Consider the following 24389-nt stretch of genomic DNA (forward strand, 5'->3'; position numbering starts at 1 on the left):
TCGCTTGCTGGAGCCACACCCCACGCAGCCGTGAGCGCCCCTCCCCTCAGCAAAGACCTTCTGCACAGGCCCAGCCGCTCCACACGCACATGTGTGAGCTCCACACGCACATGTGTGAGCCTGCGCGGCTGGTGTCCGTGCGGACAGCTTTCGGGAGCCGTTTGCCCGAAGCCGTCCCCGTGGGCTGATATGGGGGGCTCCTCGGGTCTCCTTGCTGCCGAGGCAGAGGGAATGGCGCTGCCACGGGGGGAGGGGGCGGGGGGGGCTGGGCATTCCCTGGGGGACACCAGGGCGGAGGGGGCGGGGAGCCCGGCCAGCCTCTCAGACTCGCCCCCAAATAGTCCCGGGGTTCAGAGGTGGGTGGGCCCTGGATGGCTCCTCGAGTGGCTGAAATGAGCTCCTGACGGGCTCCAACCTCGGCCCGTGCTGGGGCCACGTGGGCGCCTTCTGAGTCGGTCCATCTCTCCCTCACACAGGCACACATACACACGCATGCACATGTGCACACACGTGCGCGCACATGCACATGCATGCGGACACATGCACCAGAGCCCTGGCTGCCGATCTGACACCGCCTGTCCCGAGACCACGGCACAGGCAAGGACGGGGAGGGGCTGTGAGATGCCGGCTGCCCGGGCTCCTGGCAAGTGCTCCCTGTGCGGGAGGCCCAGCGCGCGGGGCCTGGGCTTCCGGGGACCCCGCACCTGTGCATCAGGTGTGGCCCGCGCCTGCAGGGTCCAGAGGAGGCGGGGACGGCGCTGCTCAGCAGGCCTGAGTCCCCTCGGTCTCCCGCGCTTTCTCCTCACACCCCTCCCGTCACAGCCTCACACCTCGCACCTGGCGGTCCGCACCCTCCTCCAGGCAGGCCCCCAGCCTGGCGCCTTCTTCTCTGGCAAACCCAGGTCCATTGTGCTAAGTGCCAGTGTCATCACGCGGCCCCTCGTCCGCTTCCACCTTCCGTGGCTTTGTCGTCGCTGCAGGAGGAGGGCAGGTTCCTCAGCCACCCCAGCACCTGTCCCCTGACGCCTGAGGGCAGCAATACCGAGGGACAGAGCCGGGCTTTCGATCCAGCTCCCCGCTGGGGGGACTGAGCCTCAGTATCCACATCTGGATAATGGGTGTGCTGCTGCCTCCCTTTCACTCCACCTACGGTGCCTTGCCTGCCCAACCAGAGCATCACCACCCTTTCCACGGGGCTCAATGCTGGCCCCACGGGGGGGCGGGGTGGAAATGAGGCCCAGACTGAGGCAGGCATGTGTGCCGTGGGTTGGAGGGGGGGGGGGGGGCAGTGCGGGGGGGATGTAGGGACACAGGCCACAGGGCCCTGTGTGGCCACCAGAGTGCATGTGCTTGGGGAGCACACCTCCTTCTGGCCCTCAGTTTCTTTATCTGTAAGAGAAGGGGTGACATGGAAGGCCTGCCCCCCACTTCCTGGATCCCAGGCTCACTTGGCAGGTGGCAGGTGGTTTGTGAGAGGACACTGCTGCCACCTGGTGGACGAAACGTGCATGGCACTGCTCCCCACCTGGCCAATTGGTCCCAGGCTTCCTGCTGCCATGGCAACGCTGCTGACCAGCATCTGCAACTGTGTTGGCCTCAGTAGGTTTATTCGTCCACTGGCTTCCTCCTCCTCCTCCTCCTCCTCCTCCTCTTTTTTCAAGTTTGCCATAGCTTTCATTTAAATAAAAAAAAGGCAAAAAGCAAATATTTTTATTTTAACTTTCTGCTACAAAGTCAGTTACACCTACAAGAAGCCAATACCAAAATGAAGCTCCCTTCTGCTTTAGAACATCGGCATTTCAAAGGATGGTGAGCGTTCCTCAGACAACCACCAAGGGACCAGAGACCTTCACCGTGGTCTACAGGCTTTAGAATACAGTGGCCCGGCCGGCGTGGCTCAGTGGTTGAGCGTCGACCTAGGAACCAGGAGGTCAGGGTTCGATTCCTGGTTGGGGCCCAGGCCCAGGTTGTGGGCTCGATCCCCAGTGTGGGGCATGCAGGAGGCGGCCGATCTTTGATTCTCTCTCACCACTGATGTTTCTCTTTCTCTCCCTCTTCCCTTCTCTCTGAAATCAATAAGAATATTTTAACAAAAAGAATATTGTGGACAATTTTAGGTTACCGACATGCATACGCTTTGGAAAACAGGCCAGAGCTTTTATCCACAGAAAAGGGGATTGTTGATCTAAAAGGCTAAAGAGCCATCATTTTTAACGCTCATCCTCTATCTGATTTTAGCTTCCTCCTCGACATCCGTCATCTCTGTGCGCCTGAGGGAGGACACAGGTGGGGTTAAACGGAGGAAACCGAGGCAGCTGGCCACCCCTCAGTCCTCGTCCCACTGGGACGGCTCTGTGCACAGACTTCGCGGCCACACGGCCTGAAACTCCGCTCGGCCCCGTCCCAGCTGCGCGACCCTGAGCGAGTGATTGAAGCCCGAGTGCGTCAGAGCCGGGACACCACGGGCTGGTAACCGTGAGGCCGAGCCCGGCGCCGGGCTAGTCCTGGGCACGTGGAGAAGGCAGCCTCCCGGTGTTCGTGGCGGCCACTGCTGGCCCAGCACCGCGCTGCCGTTCCCTCGCCATCCGGGCTTGGTTCGGGCAATGATGGGGCGGGGGGGGCGGGGAGGAGGCTGTGTCACTCCTGCCGGAAGCTGCCAGAACCCGTGTGCAGCCGCCTCACTCTCTGCCGGGAGCCTGAGTCCTGGAGGTCGGAGTTTGGTGACCGTGACGCGGGGCCGTCCCAGCGATGCACACGCGGTGTGGCCAGAAACAAACTGGACTCGTCACAGACCTCAGCCTCGGGCTGTGTCTCTGAGCACGGCCCGGCCTGTGCCGGCCCATGACGACGCCTCTGGGGAGGAAGGGCCCCCTCTGACGGGCCCCCATGGCTGCTCAGTCACTAATGAGTGTGAGCTCACGCGCACACACACTTCCTTTTCCAGAATTAGAATCCCCAGCAATAGCACCAGGGACATCTGCAACTCAAAGACGCCATCACGTAGGACGAGGCCAAGAGATGAACCAAACGCCCAAAACCTTTCCGTGGGCCGGTCTGGGCTTTCCAGACTCGGTCCTGGTGTCCCTGGGAGGCCACCTGCCAGCAGCCAGGTGGCCCAGGGCTGGGGGCGCCTCTCCACCAACAAGCCCCCCACCGGCCCCTGACCCGCTATTAGAAGACAGAATGGTCAGTGGTTGGAACCTGCCGGGAAGGGGGAAGGAGAGGCGGAGGGCACGGACCAGGGGCGCGTCCCTGCATCCTGGGAAGACGTGCTCTCCCTGTGCCGCAGCCTTTGGCGCCGCCTTGTAGTGCTGGTCGGTACCGCGGGGCCAGCTCACAGGCCAGAGCACCTGTGCACCATCAGGTAACCCTGGGCCCCACCTGCGCCTGGGCCCGGCCTTCCCCTCGGACGGAGGCAGGAGCCGCCTTAATCCTGCGGAGAAAGTCCCAAAGGGCCAGGTGCTGTCCAGGGCGAGAGGCAGTCCCATGGCCATGTCACCGAGTGCCCACTAGGCGTTCTCGGGACGCAGGCTCCTCCCCGACAACAGGCCGACAGATAGAAAGACTCTTCACTTCTCCACTGTCTTCCTCCTTCTCGCCATCTCCGGCTCCTGGGCACAGAAAGCGGTCAGCAGTGCTCAGAAGAAGTCTGAGGCCTGCAGACTCACCCAGCCCGGCCTCGGCCCACAGGCGCTGGCGGAGTCCCGTACGTGACCAGGGACATCTGTGAGATGGGGGCCTCCAGCCACGGTCAGTGGGATGGGGGTTGGAGCAGGATCTTCTGCGAACAGGGTGTAGGGTGGGAAACATCTGGCAATGACAAGATAAGGGCCCCGAGCTCCCACTCGCTGACCTCGGGGCTCCCTGGGGTGTGGATGGAGGCGAGTGGGGGGCAATGGGAAGGATCTATATATATAAAAGGCTAATCTGCTAAGTGCCCCTCCCACCACCCATCCAGGCGCTATGATGCATACTGACCAGCAGGGGGCAGACGCTCAACACAGGAGCTGCTGAGCTGCAGTGACTTGGCAGTGGCGGTTCTCGGGTGACGCACCCCGAAACCAGAGAGGAGGGAGCCCGATTCCTCACGGGGCTGTGCGATTCCACCTCCGGCTGTGGGTTATGTTGTTGCTGGGGCTCTGTCGGCCCCGAATCTGGTTTGCTGCACACTTGTGTTTGCGTTCCACACCCTGTACGACAGCAGCTTTGCAGAGTGCCCTCTCGCACTCCGGGACCCCTCGGGGCGTGTCCGAGAGCCAGTTTCTGCCCGATCCCGCAGGCCAGGCCAGGGGACCCCACCTGCCGGAGGGACCCCGCTCACTCCACAGACGCCGGGGAGGGACCGCGGGAGGTTGTCTCCAGGGCGTGTCTGGCCCGTCTCACCCAGTCCCGCCCCGCTGGCCACCTTCTAATGAATTTCCTTTCAATGTGCACGAATCCTTGCACCGGGTCCCTAGTAAAGAATAAGGAACACCAGAGGCTGGGACAGACGGATGTAGCAAGTGCCCGCGGGACTAGGAAATACCATGGGACGTGGGGTGTCCTGGCCCCCGTGCTGAGCAATGACACCCCCTCCCCCGGCCATCTCACAGGTAGGGAGCCTGGCACGTAGTAGCTACACAAACACCTGTGGGGGGGGGGGGGGCGTCCCAGGACCCCTACCTGCCCTGTTGTGGCCCTGACCTTGCCCAGCACTGGGGCCAGGATCGAAGTCCCCTGGGCACACTCCGAGCCGGCCATGCTCTCCCGGAGGCCCCAGGAGCTGCCACGGAAGGAGGGCACAGTCTCCTCCACGGGAAAGGCCCCGCCCCAGGCAAACCAGAACAACAGGAAACACATTCTTTACAAAAACGTTTTAAATTGATTTCAGGAAGGAAGGGAGCGGGCGAGAGAGATAAAAACTTCAGTGATGAGAGAGAATCATGGATTGGCCGCCTCCTGCACCCCCCCACTGGGGATCGAGCCCGCAACCCGGGCCTGTGCCCTGACCGGGAATCGAACCCTGACCTCCTGGTTCCTAGGCCCACACTCAGCCAGGCCAGCGGGAGGAAAAGCACATTCTAAAAACCCATTCTTTCAAAACAGCCGCGTGGGTGCGCTCGCTGTCCTCCTGCAGCCCCGACGCCTGTGTTCACAGCGGTCCCCCCACGCGCTTCACGGGGGGAGGGGGGGTGGGGGGGGTTCTAGAACCGTGCACGGGGCAGCGAATTCACGCAGAGGTTCACTCGCACAGAGCTGTCCTCGTGGGTGGCTCGCCTGCGCCACCAGGTGGTCGACCGCGGGTACTACCGCTGAAAACAGGTAGCTCACTTTGCACCAGGATAGGGAGACAGGACAGAAACTTCAGGAAAACAGACTCCCCCGTGGACACGGGCGCAGGCAGCCATGTCCGCCGAGGACTCTCGGGGTGAGGCCATCCTCGGGGAGCACGGGAAACGCCCACACGTGTCCTCAGGTGACACCTGGGTTACCTGGGCGCCAGGTGCCTGAGAAAGAGCAGAAGCAGGTGCGGCCGGGCCCTGCCTGGAGCCTGGTGGGGGCCGTGCATGCCGAGGGTGCCGGGGTGGGGGGAGTGCGTGCGGGGGGCTGCTATGGGTGCTGAGGGTGCTGCTATGGGTGCTGTGGGCGCTGTGCGTGCTGCGTCCCTGCTCAGCGGGTCTCCAGAGAGCTGGGGGAGGGGCTGGGAGGCAGGACCCATGGGCAGCTGCTCAGCCTGAGCTGGCAGCTCCTGGGCCAGCGTGGAGCAAGCAAATGACCTGCGAACCCCTGAGTGGGAGTGGGACGCATTAGCCCCGATGCGCTGACGGCTTAATCACTCCCCAGTGGGGCGGCTGTGAGGCGCGAGCAAACACTTCTCCTGGATTAAGGGGGGACTGGCCAAATGGGGGGGCAGGCGGAGGCCGGGCACCCAATCCCTCATCACCATGGGTTCCGGGGAGCAGATGGCGGGAGTTTGCCTGCGCGGAAGAGGGAGCTGTGAGGCTCCTGGGGGGGTGGGGGTGCAGGAATGTGGGGGGGGCACCTGGAAGGGGGCCGTGGGGGCCGTGGGGGCTGCGGGCCACAGAGGCTGCTCCGGAGAAGGTGGCCTGGGCCCCGGGTCGCCTGTGGCTGTCAGTGTCCTCGTCGGGCGTGGGAGGCAGACGATGGGGCGAGCAGAGGAGACCACGGGCCGGGTCAGGAGGCAGGGCCTGGGGCAGGGTCGGGGGGCAGAGGTGGGCGCACCTGGCACCTGAGTGCAGAGCAGGGTTGGGGTCGCGGCTCTGACCCCCACCAGCTCCCGCCGCCTCTCTGAGCCTCCGGTCCCCCCAGCACCACCTGCGCAGCCGCCGCCGATGGGCTCAGACGCCCAGCCCAGTGGGAGGCCTCCTTCGTTCTGTTGTTTAAAGGGCCAACGTCCAGCTAGGAGCCCTGCACCCCCGAGGCACAGGGGGGAGCAGCTGGGCCCCCGCTGGAGCCGCGCTCGGACCTGTCCTGGCCTCCATCTGGTGGAAGCCAGAACCTCGCCCACGCGTCCTCTGGGCTCCCCGTCCCGTCCTCAGGGCCTGGGGGCCGCCCCTGGGGGCCGGACCTTCCCGGAGGCCTCAGCGGGCAAGGCCGGGGGGGCCAGGCACCCCAGCAGGCCCCCCCCATCCGTCCCTGTGCGGAGCGGCTCGGTGTCCTTCTAGAAGGACACACCGAGCTCTCCGTGCCCCGTGAGGACAGCCCGCCAGCCGAGCGCCAGCCGACCCTGACCTCGGCCTCCGGACGCTGAGCTGTCAGTGGCTAACGCGCCCGGGCTGTGGGCTTTGCACAGCAGCCCACGCGGAACAACACGGCCAAGCAACGCCGATGTTTAGGTGATACCTGCTGCAGGTGGGCACTTTCTGGGGGACGCACAGGCCCGAGGCTGGGTTTCCCGGAAGCCGAGGGATCCTGAAAGGAAGACAGTGAATGTGGGGTGCCAGCTAGGGGCCCGCGACGCCCAGCGCGCCCCCGGCACCTGCGGGCATTGAGTGAAAGCAGCGCACCAGCCTCTCGCGGGAGCCGGGCCGTGACTGCCCGCGGGCACAGAGGGTCTGGAGGGCCGCCTGCTGTGAGGGGGCGGCCCCGGGGGAGCTGGGAGGGGGCTCGCCTCCGATTCGCCGGGCACGGGACCGTGGAAATGAGCACGGAGCGTGTCTGCCTTCTCCCCAGAAGCGTGTAATTTCTCAGGAGAGGCGAGATGGGAACAGGCAATCACTCACAGCTCGGAACGTCAGTCAGGCCCCAGGCCTGGCTCGGGTTCAGCCAGGAGGCGGGGTGGTTAGGAAGACAGGCGGTTCCGGGGACGGGAGGACGGGGGGCGGGAAGGACCCCTGAGAATCGCACAGGAGGGCGGGTGAGGTTCACCTTGGGCAGGCGGGAGGGAGGCGGCGAGGGGTGGCCAGAGGAGCCCTGTGTGCAGCTTGGACTTGATAACAGGAGGCGTGGGGGCTGTTCCTTTATCGTGTGCATTAGATGAGCACCTACTACGTGCCCTCAGCCAGGGGCCCCGCCAGACTCGCGTGTACTGGACGGGGAGATGCCGGGACCCGCTTGACTGCCGGGAGCAGGGAGGGGCCTCTGGCCCAGCCAGCGTGGCTCAGAGGTGGAGTGTCCACCCAGGAACCAAGAGGCCACCCATCCCATTCCCGGTTGGGGCACAGGCCCAGGTTTCGGGCTCCATCCCCAGTGGGGGGCGTGCCGGAGGCAGCCTATCCATGATTCCTTCTCATCACTGATGTTTCGCTCTCTCTCCCTTTCCCTTCCTCTCTGAAATCAATAAAAATATTTTTTTTTAAGAAAAAAGGGGATTCCGGGGAGCAGCGGGCATGGAGGGAGCCGTCTGAGATGCACAGCAGGGACGGGCGAGGCGGGCCCTCCGCAGGGGGGGGCGCCAGATGGGTTCAGAGGGCGCAGGGGCTGGGGCTGGGCAGCTGGAAGGAAGCCTAGCACCCTCGCACCCTCGAACCCACGCTCGGCAGCACCCGCAGTGCACCTCCCGGCCCGAGGCCCCACTCCTGTCCACATCACGGACATCACAGACGCGCCAGCAGCATTTTGTAACAAGATGCAAATCAGCACTCGCCTTGCTGAAAAGAGGAGGGAAATCACTGTAAACAAAACCTCTGTCGCCATGGAGACCATTAAAAATAGCTTGCCCCCCGCCCCCTCCGCAGGGAACGCACAGCTCAGTTGCTTCACGCGGGTCATTGTTACTTTTTGATTATGAGTAGCTCCCTGCTTCCCACAGGAAGATGGATGAAGGCACAGGACTTTCCGAAGGCAGCCCCGTGGGGGTGCACCCCAAGGTGCCAGGAGAGGGGCCTGCGCTGCCGTTTGTGTCACAGTGGCCCCTCGGTCCCCCCCGTCTCCCCGTCTCCCTGCCTGCTCCCCGGGTCACGGCCCGGAATTAGTGAACCTGAACCACACTCCCAGGGAGGCCCGAGCCCTGCAGGCAGAGGCTCTGAGGGGCCTGTGTGCTGTTAGGTTCGGGCCACGGCCACGGCCACAGGGGAGGTGCCCAGGAGCTCTGGACCCTGAATGAACAGCCACAGAACCCCCAAGAGCAAGGAGCCAAGCGCCAGCCCCGCACGCCCCACGCGGCCACGAATGGACCACGCGCAGGAAGCGGTGGGAGTTACTCGTGGTTTCTGTCCTACCCCCACACGTGGGAGCCTTTTCCCTGCCCAGGGCCATTGGCTATTTTTAACAGCATCGCGGCCACACAGGGTTTCCCCCTTAACAACTCGCCTGCTGCGTCTGGTCAAACATGTCATTAACTCGCCCCAAAGCCTTGGCCGGCCCAGACCAGGTGATGTCACGCGCCTTCCACGGCCCGCGGCCGGACGTCCCCCGCCCCTGCTCTAGAAAGTCGTCAGCGAGGCCTGACCCGTCGCCCCAGGGGCCTCCGGGGCCCTGGTCACACCTGTCGGCCGACCAACACCTGGTCTCCCGCACACGCTTCTGCTTAAAGCCGCTGCGTACTCCCTGCTGTGGGCTCGTTAATGACGAGGGGCGGCAGCACCGCGCTCTGCCTGAACGGAGCTCATCCAACCACGTGCTTCCTGGGGGGCGGGGGGGGCACAGCACAGCCTCCCGCTCAGGGACACGGGACAGCACCCCAGCGCTGAGCTCAGGGCCATCGTAAACATCAAAGTCAACCCCAGAAAGCACCAAAACGCACAGACCAGGGTGCGGGGTAGCCGGCGGCTCACAGCCGCGCTGACCGAGGAGGCAGCGTCCCCTCCTGCCCGAGCCAGAGCCGGCGCCGGGCTCCGCCACATCCGCACGCCCTCCCGCCCTCGGTGTTGCTTTGGGGTCACAAATCAGGGTCGGCAAGTGGCCAGATTCGCAAGTGGAGGCCGACCGTACGTGGTCACCCTTTTAAGCCGCTGACTCACCAGGTGGTTGTCGCACAGCAAGAGGCGACTGGGACAAATGATGGGGACCTAGGGGCCCCCACGGCCCAGCTGCCAGGTGAGAAAGTCCAGGCTTGTCCAGGCCGACGGCCACGGAACGAACCAGGTTCTGCTGACTCCATCAGGGCCCAAATCCCACCACCTGCCCCTCTCCCCAGGCCACGCGCCTCCTGCCCCTAAGCGTGCCACTGAGTCACGTCTGTCCGTGGCCGGGCAGACCGCGCAGGCAGAGGACATAAAGGCGCCCCTGTCCTCGGGGGATCTCGGCCTCCGGGGACCTTGGCGACTAGAGGGGAGCATCTTGGTGGCGCTCTCCTGCCCGCGGGCAGGGGTGCTGCGTGCGGGGTTAGGACTGAGGGGTGGGGAGTGGGCAGGGCCAGGCAGCTCACCATGCTGGGAGAGGCTGGGGGCGCCCGAGACACCTGGGGAAGCCAGGCGCACAGTGGAACCGGGTTCTCTGGGGCCACGGGGGGTCAGGGGAGCAGAGGTGGCCCCGGGCCCCGTGCAGCAGGAAGAGCCACCTGGTCAGAGCGGGCAGCTGCGGGCGGTGGGCTGCAGCTTTGCAGACAAACCCACAGAAGACGGACAGCTCGCCCCCCACCCCACCCCCCGTCAGCGCAGCTCCTGCCTGACGCTCCTGGAGGACCGCGCCCTCGGCCCAGCACCCCCGTCCTGGTGGCCGACTCAGTCCAGGGGACTAGCCTCGGGGGCAAAGGGCCCGATGCCGCCTGCATCTGACTTAGGACAGAGCGGGTTGGATTCCCGCCGCTTCAAATCCATGGGAACCGGAGCTTCGGGGCCTGCATCCCACGTGGGAGCACTGATGGGGGAGGACTGCTTCCCGCGAGAGGGGCCTTGGGCATGGGGTCAGGGGACCTGGGAAACAGTGACCCTCGGAGGATGGCCGTCCGCTCCCCCCAGACCCGGTCCCGCCGAGGAACACGCATGCGGACTCGGAAGGCACCTGCGTCCACCTGCCAGGGGCCGAGGGCACCTCTGCGTCCACCCTCACCTGGGGACAGAGGGCACCTCTCCGCAGGGGGAGACACACCCCGCTCCCGGGCGGGAAGCGGGGGGAGGACCTGGCAGCCCCGCGTGGGGAAGATGTGCGGCGCCTTCGCCCTCCTCGGCCCTGGGGAAGCCGGCTCTGAGCTCAGCGCCCGTCCCCGGCGGTGGCTCATCACCGAGGCCTCGGGTCACACACCAGCCTGTGACCTCGGCGGCGTCCCTCCGGCTGCCTCCCGGCCGCTCTGTAGGAGGGAGGGGACAACGCCCACCTCCTGGGGCGGCTGGGTTACCCCCGTCCATTCAGGACGAGGTTCAGCCAGCGCCGGCCACAGCGGCCACAGCGGCCTGCCCTCCCCGCGGCCCCGGCCCCTCCGTCAGCTCAGCCTGTGCACCGTCCTCGCCGGCAGCTCCGGCGCCCCACGCGGCTCAGCCCGGAGCCCCCACTCCCTCCCCAGGGCCTTCTCCTGCCCCCCCGTCCCTGCCTCTCCCACGCCCCGCCCGCCCCGTGTACTGGGGGTACAGACCATGTGACACCGTCCCAAGCCAGACAGGATTGTGGAGGGAAACTCCCACAGCCAGTCACACCTGCACCCCCGCCCCGGGGACCGGCCGGGGGGCGTCCGGGGACGCTGACGCTCTGAAGCGAGAAGTGGCGGCCACGCTCTCCCCTGGCCATGCCCCTCCCCCCCACCCCACCCCCACCCCCCGGCCTGCGCAGCGTTCTCCTCGCCTGGCGGGTACACGGCAGATGGGTCTCCCGGGAATGTGGGCGGCTGCTCTCGCAGCAGGCAGCCGCTGGGCATCTGCCCGTGTGGGCACTGCCCGCGTGGAGACCGGGGCCTGGTGCTGGGGGGGACATTCGGGCAGCAGCCCTCTGGGGGGGCAGCGGGGAGGGAGGGTTATTCTGACACGTGCAGGTGGCCCGGGCGCGCCCAGAGGAAGAGGGGGCCTGCGAGCGGGCCAGGCAGGCCTCTGCCCTGCCCGAAGCTGCGGTCCGTTTGTGAAGGTCACGCTCTCGGACCCCTGGTGGACCCCCATCCAGGGCCCCGTGACGCCTGGCCTCCTGGGGCGGCAGGAGGGTCCTCGCTGGCCCCGTCCCTGCTCTTGGGGAGAAGCCCTGTTAGACACGAAGGCCCCGGAGCCACGGCCACACGAGGCTGGTTTGTGACTCTGTGGCCCCCTCCCCCCCCGCTGGCCACTCCCTCCTCACAGGGGCCTCGGGGAGCTCAGGGCATTGGAGCCCCTGCCCTCCGTTTCCAGCATCACCCCTGCAGCTGTCTGCCCCCCACAGGCCTCCCTGGAGTCGGGGCGTCCCTGTCCCCCGAGGTCTGCCATGACCAGGGCCCGTGCCCAAGGCCTGGGAGGGGCCTGGCCTCGACTGACAGCTGCCGGGGTGAATACTGCTCCCTCAGAGCGCCCTCCGGGGATGGGGCCTCTGTGCCCCTCCACCTCCCTTGTCTCCCGCGACTCCTCCAGAATCACAAAGAGGCGGTTAAATAAATGATGAGCGCGGGCAGCGCCGGGCGGGCGAGGAGCCCCGGCACCTCCCACGGGAGCTGCCAATCGCTGTCACCCTCCCGCACGGCCGTCGCTGGGCTCCGGGCACAGAAGCAGGTTCCTGGGGGCCTCTCGAGCAGTCCACCCCCAAACACCCCCACCCAGGCAGACGTCCGGCTGCACCCCTGAAACCTGGGTCTCCTGTCCTGGGGTGCGGGGGGTCCTCAGGAGGCAGCTGGCCTGGGTGCCTTGCCCTCAAGGGTCTGGAAAAACATTTGTCCCGGCGCCTGCCACACCCATCCTTCTGCACACACACACGTGCACATGCCTGTGTGCACACACATACACACACATACACACACCACCCCCGGGCGTCCCCTCTCTGCTGCTGGCCCCCGACTCAGGGCCCTGGCCCCACACTGCGCTTCCCGTCCTATCTCCCTCGCCCCCTCTCCCCAGCTCCTCCACAAAATAACATTAAACATGAAATAAAGGACGCCCCGTCTTTCACAGCAGGGCCTGGGGTGACCCGGCCCCTGCTCTCCAGGGTCAAGTGACCGCAGCGAGGCCCACGCGTCCCCGCCCAGAAGCCACTCAGTTTTGCTTGGGTCTCCAGAAACGGCCGGGAAATTCGGCCCACACGCGTGTTGCTGCACAGACGCGGGCCACTCCCGCCGGGGCCGCCCATATCCCCGGGCCTGGCCCAGGACCGCAGGGGCCGGCGGGCCGGGCGGGCGGGCGCGGCATCCAGGTGCCCGAGAGGCGGCTCGTGTGCTGGGACCTGCCCTCCCCGCAGTCAGATGCCAGTCAGACCCGCCCCCGCCCCCCAGGTGCCCCCTCCTGCCTCTCAGGTCAGCCAGGCGGTCACCTGTCTTCCCTCCCGAAGGCCTGGCTCTGGGGCAGGAGCAGGGAGCGGGGCAGGTGGGGGCATCCGGAGGCCTGGCCTGGAACCCTCCTGCAGGGGCAGGAGGAGGAAATGCATTCGGGTGGGGCCTGCTGCTCGGGATCCTGGTGTGTGTGTGGCTGGGGGGAAGGGGGGAGGGGGGGCTGGGGGAAAGGGGGAGGGGGGCGCCCGCAGGGAAATCTCTTTCTCCCCGATTCCCGAGTCCCGGGATTTTAATTTTACGGTTCACATTTCTCCCAGCAGAGCCGGGTGACAGGGTGGAAAGCCCGCGTGATTAACTGTCCCGCTGGCGCCGGCAGCCGTGATGGATGCGGGAACGGAGCTGGAGGAGCGGGCGCAGGCGGCACGGCCCGGCCGTAAATCCCGCTCTGATGGCTGAGGTGAGAGGGTGTTGGGGGGGTGGGCCAGCAGCCGGCAGCTCACAGGGCTGGGCCCAGGCACCCCCCTCTGGCCGGGCGCCCCCCCGCCGGCTCTCACGCGGGGACACTGTTTAAGGGAGACGGAGTGGAATCGCTCTGTCGTGTCATTGATTTTTGATCAAAGCGGGAACGCTGCCAACCTGGCGGTTATTTCACGTCTCCTCTCCTTTGCCCACGGCCCCTCCAGCGGGCAGCGGCAATGACGGTGTCGGAGGGGACGGGCCAGGGCACTGAGAGGTTTCCAGGAGGTCTGGGCTCTCCTTCATCTTTACACGTGTGTGCACAAATGTACAGTGCACGTCTGAGCATGTATACAAGTGTATGAGCATGTGCATATATAAGTACATGCCATACATGTGTGAGCATCCACACATGCGTGCACATGCATGCTCACGCTGCACATGTGTGCGCAGATACACATGCAACGCTCACACTGCACATATGTGCTCACACTGCACACACATGCGTGTGCATTCCTGTGCGCACACATGCATACATGCACACACACTCTGCGCGCGCGCACACACACACACACACACACACACACACACCTGGTTAGCCAGTGAGGAGGGACAGTGAGCCTGCGCTCCGTCCCGACCTAACTCTTCAGTCCCTGGTGACCTTGAGCCCGACATGAGTAAGCAGGACGCTCCAGGGGCGGGCAGGCGTGAGGACAGGAAGGCAGGCGCCTCCTGGGGAGAGATGACAAAGGGGAGGCTCAGGGGACCGGAGTGTCTCCACGAGATCGTGGGAGCCTGAGCCTGAACCCCCAGACCCGCTCCTCCCGAGTACCCGGCTGACCCGCGATGCCAACACCCCTGCCCATCATCACCAGCCTCGGGGGGGTCTCTGTCCATCATCACCAGCCTCGGGGGGTCTCTGTCCGTCATCACCAGCCTCGGGGGGGTCTCTGCCCGTCATCACCAGCCTCGGGGGGTCTCTGCCCATCATCACCAGCCTCGGGGGGGTCTCTGCCCGTCATCACCAGCCTCGGGGGGGTCTCTGCCCGTCATCACCAGCCTCGGGGGGGTCTCTGCCCGTCATCACCAGCCTCGGGGGGGTCTCTGCCCGTCATCACCAGCCTCGGGGGGGTCCCTGCCCGTCATCACCAGCCTCGGGGGGGTCCCTGCCCGTCATCACCAGCCTCGGGGGGGTCCCTGCCCGTCATCACCAGCCTCGGGGGGGTCCCTGCCCGTCATCACCAGCCTCGGGGGGGTCCCTGCCCGTCATCACCAGCCTCGGGGGGGTCCCTGCCCGTCATCACCAGCCTCGGGGGGGTCCCTGCCCGTCATCACCAGCCTCGGGGGGGTCTCTGCCCGTCATCACCAGCCTCGGGGGGGTCTCTGCCCGTCATCACCAGCCTCGGGGGGGGTCTCTGCCCGTCATCACCAGCCTCGGGGGGTCTCTGCCCATCATCACCAGCCTCGGGGGGCACGGGGGGGGCTCTGCAGTTTCAAAGAACCACTGGCGGCTAAAGCCCTGCCTGGCTCAGGGCCAGGCCAGTGGGCGCTATTTCCGGTGAGCAGGTTGGCGGCCCCAGCTGAGCGAAAGGAACAGTGGTTCTCAGTCCTCAGAGTGCTCACCCGGAGTCTCCCTCAGGCCCTGCCCCTTGTACCTGGTCTCCATCAGCCACACACCTGAGCAGGGGCCCAGGGGCGGGCAGACCGCGTCCTATAAGCAGCGAAGATCTCCTTCCGCTGGAGCCCCCGGCAGAGAGGGCACCGCCCTGCCCTGTGGCTGTTCCCCAGGCCCCTCGGGAGGGGCGCAGGCTGGGAGTGGGGGGGAGGAGGCCATGCACACACCCCCCACTCCTGCACACGCCCCAGCACACCCACACTCTGCACACGTTTGCACACACGGCAGCTGCCACACAGACTCCTGCATACACCCACAGGCCCTCACACATCTCAGCACACCCACAGTGCACACGTTTGCACACACGGCAGCTGCCCCACACGGGCCCCTGACGCAGGCCACAGGCCAGGCTGCTCATGGCCTCGTGAGGACAGCGGTGTCACCTCTGCGAGCCCAGCGTTTGGAGACTGGCTGTGCCCCCAGGAAGGGCTGGTGTGCTCCCCTGGTGTAGGGCGACGGGAAGAGGAGGCCAGGGGTGCTGCTCAGCACCCTCCATGCCCAGGACGGCCCCCACCACCAGGAATGGACCCTGCCCCGAGGTCAACGTGCTGAGGTGGAGCAACCCCGACACCAAGTCAAACACGGGCTCTGACCGACCACGCCGGCCGGCGACAGAGGGAAAGCACCGAGGGACACGCGTGGGAAAGCACTGCTTCCGAGGCAGGGCCACGCCTGACCCGCTGGCCCCACTGAGACTCCCAGACTCCCCTGCCCTAGCGGATGGCTGACCTCTGCCGCTGCCGCTGCCGCAGGCGCTCAGCCCACGCGCTCCGGGGAGGGCAGGAGGCAGGGCGAGGCCTCTCTTAGCATTCTGCTATTGCCACAGCCACAGCCACAGCTGCCACGGCCACAGCAGCCACAGCCACAGCTGCCACGGCCACAGCAGCCACAGCCACAGCTGCCACAGCCGCCACTGCACAGGCAGCAGCACCCAGGCCTTTCCCCAGGGCTGCTCTGCAAGCCAGTCTCCTCCCGGTTAACCCTGAGGCCCTGGCAGCCACGGTGACGGAACGCCACTCCTGCGTTGCTGGACTCAGACCAGGACATCCGGATGGGACGCACGGAGAGCACAAGACCCCTCAGCGAGCGGCGGCGGCGCAAAACCTCCCCCTTCGCCCCCACAAGCCTCCTTCCTCTCCTCAAAGCACTTCCAAGCAGCGGGGGCACTGCAGGGATGTCCGAGATGGAGCGGAGGAGGGACCTCGTCGTGGGTGGGCCACACTCCTGCCCCAGGGGCCGCGCCACCGCCCTCGGGTTTGGGGAAAACGCCACCAAGACCGACAATGGGTCCAAGAACAGGAACATGGCCCGGCTGCTGGCTCAGGGCTGAGCGTCAACCTAGGAACCAGGAGGTCAGGCACAGGCCCGGGCTGCAGGCTCGATCCCCAGTGTGGGGCGTGCAGGAGGCAGCCGATCCATGATTCTCTCTCGTCATGGATGTTTCTATCTCTCCCTCTTCCTTCCTCTCTGAAGTCAATTAAAACAAAAATTCAAAATAAAAGGAACAGGAACACAGAGACGCCTGGCAGAGGGGGGGTCCCTGCCCACAGAGGAGGCTGCCGGCCCCAATTAATGCGGGTACATCTGTCGGGCGGTCGGAGGACCGGCACAGTCCCCCGCGGACAGCTGCCTGCAGGCGGCGTGCGAGGTGCGGGCGCCGGGGGAGGCCGCAAGCTGGTTACCATGTGCCTGGGAGAGGGAGGGAGGGCAGGATGGGAGGGAGGCGGCTCTTTTTATAGCAAGAAAACAAACAAATGGTTTTGCTCTAAGAAGCCAAAAAGGGAAAGAGAGAGCGAGCATGTGTCTGACGTCCTGGACGGGCACTCAGAGCGGCCATCGTGGTTGCCCGAGGAGCGAGGAGCGAGGCCAGGAGCAGGCACGCCGAGGCCAGGACCCGCCTTCCCGCCCCCCGACAGCCAAGGACGAGCTGGCCGGTGCCACCCAGCCTCGGCGATGCGCTGGGCACCACCCGGGCACTGTGCCTCCCACCCTGTGCGGAGCCCAGGGACGCTGGACGGTTGCTCCCCCAATTGCACAGCCTTGGGGCTCAGCCAGTGCATGTGGCCCCCGGTAGTGAGGGGGGGGAGGCAGGGCTGGCCCAGCTCCGAGCCCCGCCCACCGTGCCGTCAGGAGGCACCAAGGGCCGTGCCCAACGAGCCAGCCTTGAGCAGAACCCTCCCGAGTCTCCCTCATTCCCCTTCCCTGTCCCCCTCCTCCGTCCTCTGTGCTTCTGAACCCCAAACTGGTTCAAGTCACCGTGACCGCGGCCTCTGGGGTCCCCCCACCCCGCATGGGAGCTGGCACTGTGCTCCCCGCCTCCTGCCTTTGTTCGCGCCCCTAGAAGCCCGGCTGCTCCTCCGTGAGAACGCTCAGCCCATAATAAGCAGCATGAACTATTTATGCCCCGCGAACGTCTTTATTATTATTTTTCTCTCCTCCAGAAACAACCGCCCGCAGTCCTGTCGGGTCCCCGCCGCTGGGGCCTGGAGGGCGGCCCGGAGCTCCCTCCGGCCCTGCCCGGCGAGCAGACGGCGTGTGGGCGTGCGGTACCAGCCTCCTGGCAATCGGAACAGCTGTTCCCGTTAGAAAACGCTAATTGCCATCCATCAGGACGGCACCTACCCGCATTGACATGCAGGCGCGCACGCAGGGAGATCTACATCGCCCCGCGCCACGCTCGCCGCATGCTAACTAGCGGAAGCGGCCAAGGCCGGCACCTCCTCCGGAGGGGACCCGCCCCAGGACCCTCGGCAAGGGAAGGGCGTCCCTCCATGGGTGTCCCCCTCCCCCGCCCTGGCCTCTCACCCGCCCGCCCGCCCGCCCGCCTGCCCTGGGGGTGGACATGGGGTCCGGGCCTCTGAACAGAGGGGACCCGCCCCAGGACCCTCGGCAAGGGAAGGGCGTCCCTCCATGGGTGTCCCCCTCCCCCGCCCTGGCCTCTCGCCCGCCCGCCCGCCCGCCCGCCTGCCCTGGGGGTGGACATGGGGTCCGGGCCTCTGAACAGGACGCCTGCGGAGACGGGACGTCCCTCGGAGCTCTCCTCCTCCAGGTGGACCGGGCGGCCTGGCTCCGAGCAAAGTCGGGGCGCCCCCACGTCTCCCGGGAACCAGAGCTTCCAAATTAGAAGGGCGCTCCCCAAGCTTCCCACCCGAGCGCGTGGCGGGGGGGCTCTGGGTTCTCGGCCCCAGCGGCCCCCTCTCCTGTGTGTGCCGCCCCCAGGTGTGCCCGTGGCAGGTGGAACCGCGCTCTGGCCCAGCCTCCATCCTCTCGCCCTAGGGCACGGGTTTCACGAGCCCCTTGGGCCGCCATGTGGGTGACACACCCCACTTCCCTACCCAGGAGAGAAAGCCACCGCCCGTGGGAAGCTGTGGGCCTCCGGGACAAGCCGCGCCCCCCGCCCCCCGCTCCCGGCCGAGCACAGCTGCCTGGGCTCCAGCCCTGGGGGCACCGTCACGCTGAGAAAAATGATAACCAGCCCTTCCCTCCGACTCCGAAAACGAGGCAAACCGGCCGCATCCACTGCTTCCCAGACAGACGGTGAGCCTGTGCCCGCCCGGGCGAAGCACGCCAGCTTCTCTGTCTGCCACATGCAGGCGCGTCCAGGGTCCCCGCGGCCCTGCAACGCCAGCTGGGAGGATGCTCGGTCTCCCGCGGGGGTGGCCCACCCAGTGCCACGCTCCTGGGTGGTGGGGGCGGTCGGGGTGCGGGCAGAGCCCGAGGCCGGGCGCGGGCTCCGGGGAAGAGACAGCCAAGCATTTTGCAAAGAGCCTGCGAGGCCCGGTGAGATACTAAATCATTTAAAAGCCAGTCTGTCCTTGCCTGGGGGACGTTGTGAGCCACAGAATCTTCTAGAATAACGACCAAGCCAATGCCGTGCTGGCTCACAAACAAGAGGCAACGTTCAATAGCTTTTATTGATCTCGGAAAGGAAGGGAGAGGGAACGAGAGAAAGACACATCACTGATGAGAGAGACTCAGCCTGCACGCCTCCCACTGGGGATCGAGCCCTCAACCCAGGCAGGTGCGCTGGCCGGGGGTGGAACCGTGACTCCTGGCTTATAGGCCGACGCTCAGCCACTGAGCCCGCCGGCCGGGCCTGAGGAAGCATTTCGAGGGAGACGGCTAAAGCGAGGTCCAGAAACCTACTATGTGTGGAGCCCGTGCCCTTAAGGAAGCCACGTGGGGACAGGAGACGGGTGAAGGGGACCCGGGACCAGGAGGGCGGTCGATGGCGGGGAATGCAGAGCGGCGGCCGCTGCCGGCTTCACGCACCTTCCAGGGCTCCTGGGCAGAGGACGGAGGGCAGGGCCTGGGCGACACCCACTTCATTAACATCCTCCCCCCAGACCCGGACCATAGGTCTGTGTGAACTCGGTGAGCGGTTCCCGGTCCCTCCACCAGGTCGACATCCCGGTCAGCCCTCGGCAGCTGCAGGCGCCGCACCCAGCGCATCCTGCCCTCTGACCCCCGCCTTTGCTCAGCGTCCCCGGGAGCCAAGGTCACTGGTGCACCCCGCCCCTCTCGAGGAGAGAGATGGCTGTTCTGCCCCCCGTGCTGCCTCCCCTCCAGCCCCCCCCCCACACACACACAGGCAGGCTCACCTTGACTCCACGTCTAATTCCATTTTTATCCCCGGCGTTTGCTGACACGCGCTTTCTCTTCTCTGCCCACAGAACACAGATGCCTTTGAAAGCGCCGGGCCTGGGAATCCTCAGGGCGCCTCGCAAACCAGATAAACAGTTTCCTGCCGACCCGTAACGTCCTCCCGGCCCCTCTGCCCGCCGTGGGGGTCACCTCCGGCCCAGGTGTCCGCGGAGGAGACCGCGGAGAGGATTCTAGGGCATCGCGTCGAGGGGCCCGGCCGGGTGCCCGTGGGGCCGCGAGACCAGCGAGACCAGCGAGACCAGCGAGACCAGCGTCCACCTCCAGGGAGGCCCATCACCCGCCCTCGGGGCCTTTCGAGAAAAACCCACTGAGTCTCCAGGCGCCGTCTGCAGGATGACCGGCGGGGGCCGTCCCTGTGAGCGTCCCAGGGTCTGGATGAGGTCGGTACCGGGGGGAGGGGGACACTGGAGGGGAACAGTGGGGGTCATGCAGAGGTCACCCTTCCTCTCATCTTCCTCTCTGACGGTATTTTTAATACATTTTTATTGATTTCAGAGAGGAGGAGGAGAGAGAGAGAGAACCATCAATGATGAGAGAGAACCATGGATTGGCTGCCTCCTGCACACCCCACACTGGGGACCGAGCCCACAACCCAGACGTGTGCCCTGACCGGGGATGGAACCCTGACCTCCTGGTTCCTAGGTCGATGCTCAACCACGGAGCCACGCCGGCCGGGCCTCCCTGACAGTCTCGAAGGCGAGAGTGGGTAGCAGTGTCCTCAGAAAGCAGAGGAGCAGGTCCCGACCCTCAACCCCTGCAGGCGGGGCTCTATTTGGACTTGGGGTCTTTGCTGAGGGCTCAGAGCTCAGGTGAGGGCCTCCTGCAGTGGGCGGGCCCTGACCCCACGGCTGCTGTCCTTCCGGGGGGAATGTGGACACAGGCAGGGGGGACACAGACACAGAGGTGAGGAGGTCCCACGATTAGAGAGGCAGACTGCACGGACACCCCTACCCGCCAGGGGTGGCAGCGATGCAGGTGACCCCCCGGGTCCCAGAGGGAGTGGGCCCGGGTTCCGGACTCCCCACCTCCAGGATCAGGAGAGAATAAGTCTCTATTGTTTTAGGGCCGCTGCCCCCCATCAGTGGTCCTGTGTGGCAGCCCCTGACACCCCCCCAGGCACCTGGATTGGGGCCCCGCCCACAGGCCCCTCCTACTGCGGCGGCTCTGATGAGACCCTGTGGGTGTGGCCTCTCCTCACCCCTCCCATCTGGGGAGCAGCCAGCGCTTCCAGTGCCTCTGCAAACTCTCACCTTAATTGCTCCTAATGCTCCAACACCTGGTGACTAACAGGCTCTAATTGGGCAGCGCCAGGCGGGGTCGGGGACAGGGACAAGGACGGGGACGGGGTCGGGGACGGGGACGGGGACAGGGTCGGGGACGGGGACGGGGACGGGGACGGGGACGCGCTGCAGCCCTGTCACTGGGCCTCGGTGCCCAGGAGTCACCAAGGAAGAGCACTGGCCACCTCCTGTTTCTAAGAAAACGTCCCCCCAGCGCCAACGAGCAGCTTTACCTCCACCCACCCACGCGGGGCCAGGACGGGACGGGAAGACGCCAAACGCAGACGGCACGAAAGGTCACAGTGCCCGCGGGGTCCGGGCCGTCCGTGTGGGCAGCCAGGAGCGTCCGGAGGCGGCGTGGAGGGCTGGGGGCGCGGACAGCCGGGAGGGCGGACAGCCGTGGGTGTGGAGAGCCATGAGGAGCTGGTCCAGCCGCCTCGAATTTATAGAAATGGGGGGGGGGGGGCGGGAGAGGGGGCGGGGGGGGGGGCTGAAGCTGGTCTCAGCACTCTTCCTGAATCTTCTCCAAATGCATGTAGCCAGGGGGCAGGAGCCAGGTGTTTCTAGAAGGACTCGGTCACCAAGCTCCGGTCTCGCTGGGGGCAGCAGGCAGGGCCCCGAGGGAGGGAGGAGCCGTGGCATCTCTCAGGTGGGGCACGTGTCCCACCAGCGGCAGCCAGACTCCCGAAGCGGCAGGAATGCATCCGCCCGAGTGTGGGGAGATCCCCTTGGCTCCGTGTAACCACATAAAGCCCCGCTCTCCCTTCCCCGCCATCACCATCGCCACCGCCACGGCCACCGGGAGCGCCTGGATGCCGACCGGGCGGCGCGATGGATGGCGCGGGAGGCGGATCACTCCAGGTGACTGGCGGGAAGTCGCACGGCGCCACGCGTGGGTCCGTCCCAGGGCAGACAGGCGGGTTTGGATGTTGGGGTGCGGGTGACCGCCGCGGGTGCCCGTGCACAGCTAGGATGCCCTCCACCTGCCCACCACGCCGCGTGGGGGATGGTGACGTGTGCTGACCACGGGAGCGGCTCCACACGGGCCTCCCAGGCCTGCCCTTCGTCCCCTTCGTAGTGAAACCAGAGCCCTGGGCGGAGCTCCCGTGGGTTCCACGGGTCTTTCTAGAAATGATCGAAAATGAGGGGCGTGGGCACCCTCCAGTTCATAGCCAGGGGGTCAGAAGCACAAGGGGCTGGAGGCGTGTGGGCCTGGGTCTGCCACCAGCTCCGCTGTCACTGCCGGAGGGGAGGGCAGCCCCACACGAGGTGGCACGGGCGAGCACCCGGCCCTCTGAGCCGACAAAGGCGTCACCGGGCCCAGGAGCAGGGGACGGTCAGGCCCGCCCTGGCCTCTGGCGATTTGTGCCGACACCAGTCAGTGGGCACCACACCCTGGCCCCCTCCGCCCCGCTGAGCTCCTCCGCGGCCGGGCTGGCGGATTTCGGGGCACAGGGAGCAGCCACTCCTCACAAGTCCCCCGACACATCCCCGGGGACCTGCCGATGCCCTGGAGCCACGGCCCACGGTCTGTGCCCTGACGCAGCTGAACGCCTGTGGTCCCGGAGCGAAGAGAAGGGCCCGTGAACCGTGTCCATCACGAACGGCAGCTCAGCACAGGCATGGCGGCCGCAGCCTTACCTGGCGGGGCAGGTGCGCTCTGTTCTCCGGGCCCTGGGAGGCCCCACGGTCCCTCCGGAACTGCCTGGGGGTGGACAGTGGCAGTGGCGGTGGCGGTGGCAGGTGGCTGGGGATAGGTGTCGGCAGGAAGAGGCTCAGAGCTCAGAGAAGGCCGCTGCCTCCCACCTGAAGGAGAAGAAAAGGAAAACGCTGAGCTGAGCGCCTTGGGAGCAGAGGTCTGTTTGATATGAAGCAAACCCTGCAAGCAGCCCCCCCACCCCTCATCCCCCCAATCCCCAGGCCCTGCCACGCCCTCGGCCGGACCACGCCCAACACACCCAGCCCAGGCCCTTCTTCCAGTGCCACGCCCAGGCACAGCCCTCCTGGGAGCCCCCCCGCCCCAAGTTACTGGGGGGCCCTCACCCCTGAAGTGAGGGAGGAGGCCCCAGAGCTTGAGGTCCTGGTGACCTGGGCATAGGGATGCCAACCTCTGGCCTCCGTGTGTGGCCTCAGGGGCTCACAGAGCGTCAGCCTGATGCCTGTCTGCCCCTTGCCTCACCCTCCCCCCATCTGGGAGCCCTTGGGGACAGCATCACCATGTGGAGGTGCGTGGACACCTTCCTGGTGACTTGCATGTGACCGCCATGGAGGCAGGGGGAGGAGCTGATGACCTTGCCCAGCCCTCTCCCGCCTCGGACTCCTGAGCCTGGGGTCACCTGCCCTCATGGCATCACCCGCCAGGGGCCTCAGTCCCCCCCACCCCCCAATCGAGGAACCGCTGGAGAAACACGAAAGCTCCTATCTCAGTTTGGGGGTCACTCGGGGCCCACGCCATCGGAACTCCTAAGACCTCGACAGCTCCGTGCAGAAACGACTCGATGTTTTGATGACAGAGAAACCGTCGCCCGGACGGACCACAGATCTCGAGTCAAAGAGATCTCGTCCCCACGGCTCCTGGGCGCGCCCATGGCGGGGTCGGCGACAGCAGCCCCATCCACGTCTGCAAAGAAGCAGCAATCGGGCCATGACGCCGAAGCGCCCACGCTCGGGGCTGGGAGACCCGTCCCAGGGGCCCACCTGCAGGGGCAGGAAGGCCACAGCCACGCGTGCCCCCAAGGCCTCCGTCCGGACCGTTGCCCGTCAGCTCTCATGCCCGGAGACGACACGGAAAGCGTCCTCACCCCTGACCCCCGCGCTGGCCCCTGCACGCCTGGCACAGGGCCCGGAGTCCACGCCGGGGCCTCTGTTGCACCAGGCAGGGACGAGCACAGGGCCCACGGGGTTGCGGTGTGGACAGGTGGGCACACAGAGCAGTGCAGGGGCGGCACACCTGCCCCCTGGAGCACATTGCCCCCGTCAGCCGCCCAGCAGATAACCAGAGCCTGCCCCCCTTCCAGCAGGGACGGGCCCCCTAAAGGCTGCAGGTGCAGAAGCTGGTGCGGACGGGCAGACGAGGGTGGACGGGCAAGTGAGGGCCAGCGCAGCCCGCCTCCCTCTCCTCCCCCGCCTCCTGCCCTGTCTCTGGGTGTGGACACGGACCGCCGTCCGGCAGAGGAGGCCCCTGCTGGGCTCTGGTCACCAGCAGCCACGGGTTGGAACCGGTAAGAGGGCCTGGAGGAAGGACAGGGAAACCGGATGAGGCAAGAGGGCACCGAGACTCGGTTCCTGCAGACCCTGCCCGACGTCTGTGCCGTGGCTGCCTCCACGGAGCCGCATGGGGCAGGGAGGAGGAGGAGGTGGGTGTGGGAGTGGCTGCAGGACCCTTCAGAGGACAGGGAACAGGTCCAGGGCTCTCCGTTGCCCCCGGGCTCCCGGATCACTAAGCCACCAATCACGGGGCGGGCGAGGAGCACTGTGTGGCCATCTGTCTGGGGAGCTGGGGAGCAGGTGCCCGCTGGGCAGGAAGCTGGCCCGGGTGACCTCGCGTCCTGGCCCATCTTGG

The 24389-nt window shown here is 66.3% G+C and overlaps 1 protein-coding gene across 1 annotated transcript in view; it reads right to left on the reverse strand.

The window, feature by feature from the left end:
• Positions 1-22596, reverse strand: part of RBFOX3 (RNA binding fox-1 homolog 3) — a 114734-nt gene extending 92138 nt beyond the window's left edge. The window contains exon 1 of the mRNA XM_070393506.1: positions 22469-22596. The gene's annotated coding sequence lies outside the window, so the exon portion shown is untranslated. The remainder of the gene's footprint in view (positions 1-22468) is intronic.
• Positions 22597-24389: the final 1793 nt, after the last annotated feature.

The sequence above is a fragment of the Myotis yumanensis genome, unplaced genomic scaffold, assembly GCF_028538775.1.
Source record: "Myotis yumanensis isolate MYYU_CA2020_CCGP unplaced genomic scaffold, mMyoYum1.0.hap1 SCAF_16, whole genome shotgun sequence".
Classification (NCBI taxonomy): domain Eukaryota; kingdom Metazoa; phylum Chordata; class Mammalia; order Chiroptera; family Vespertilionidae; genus Myotis; species Myotis yumanensis.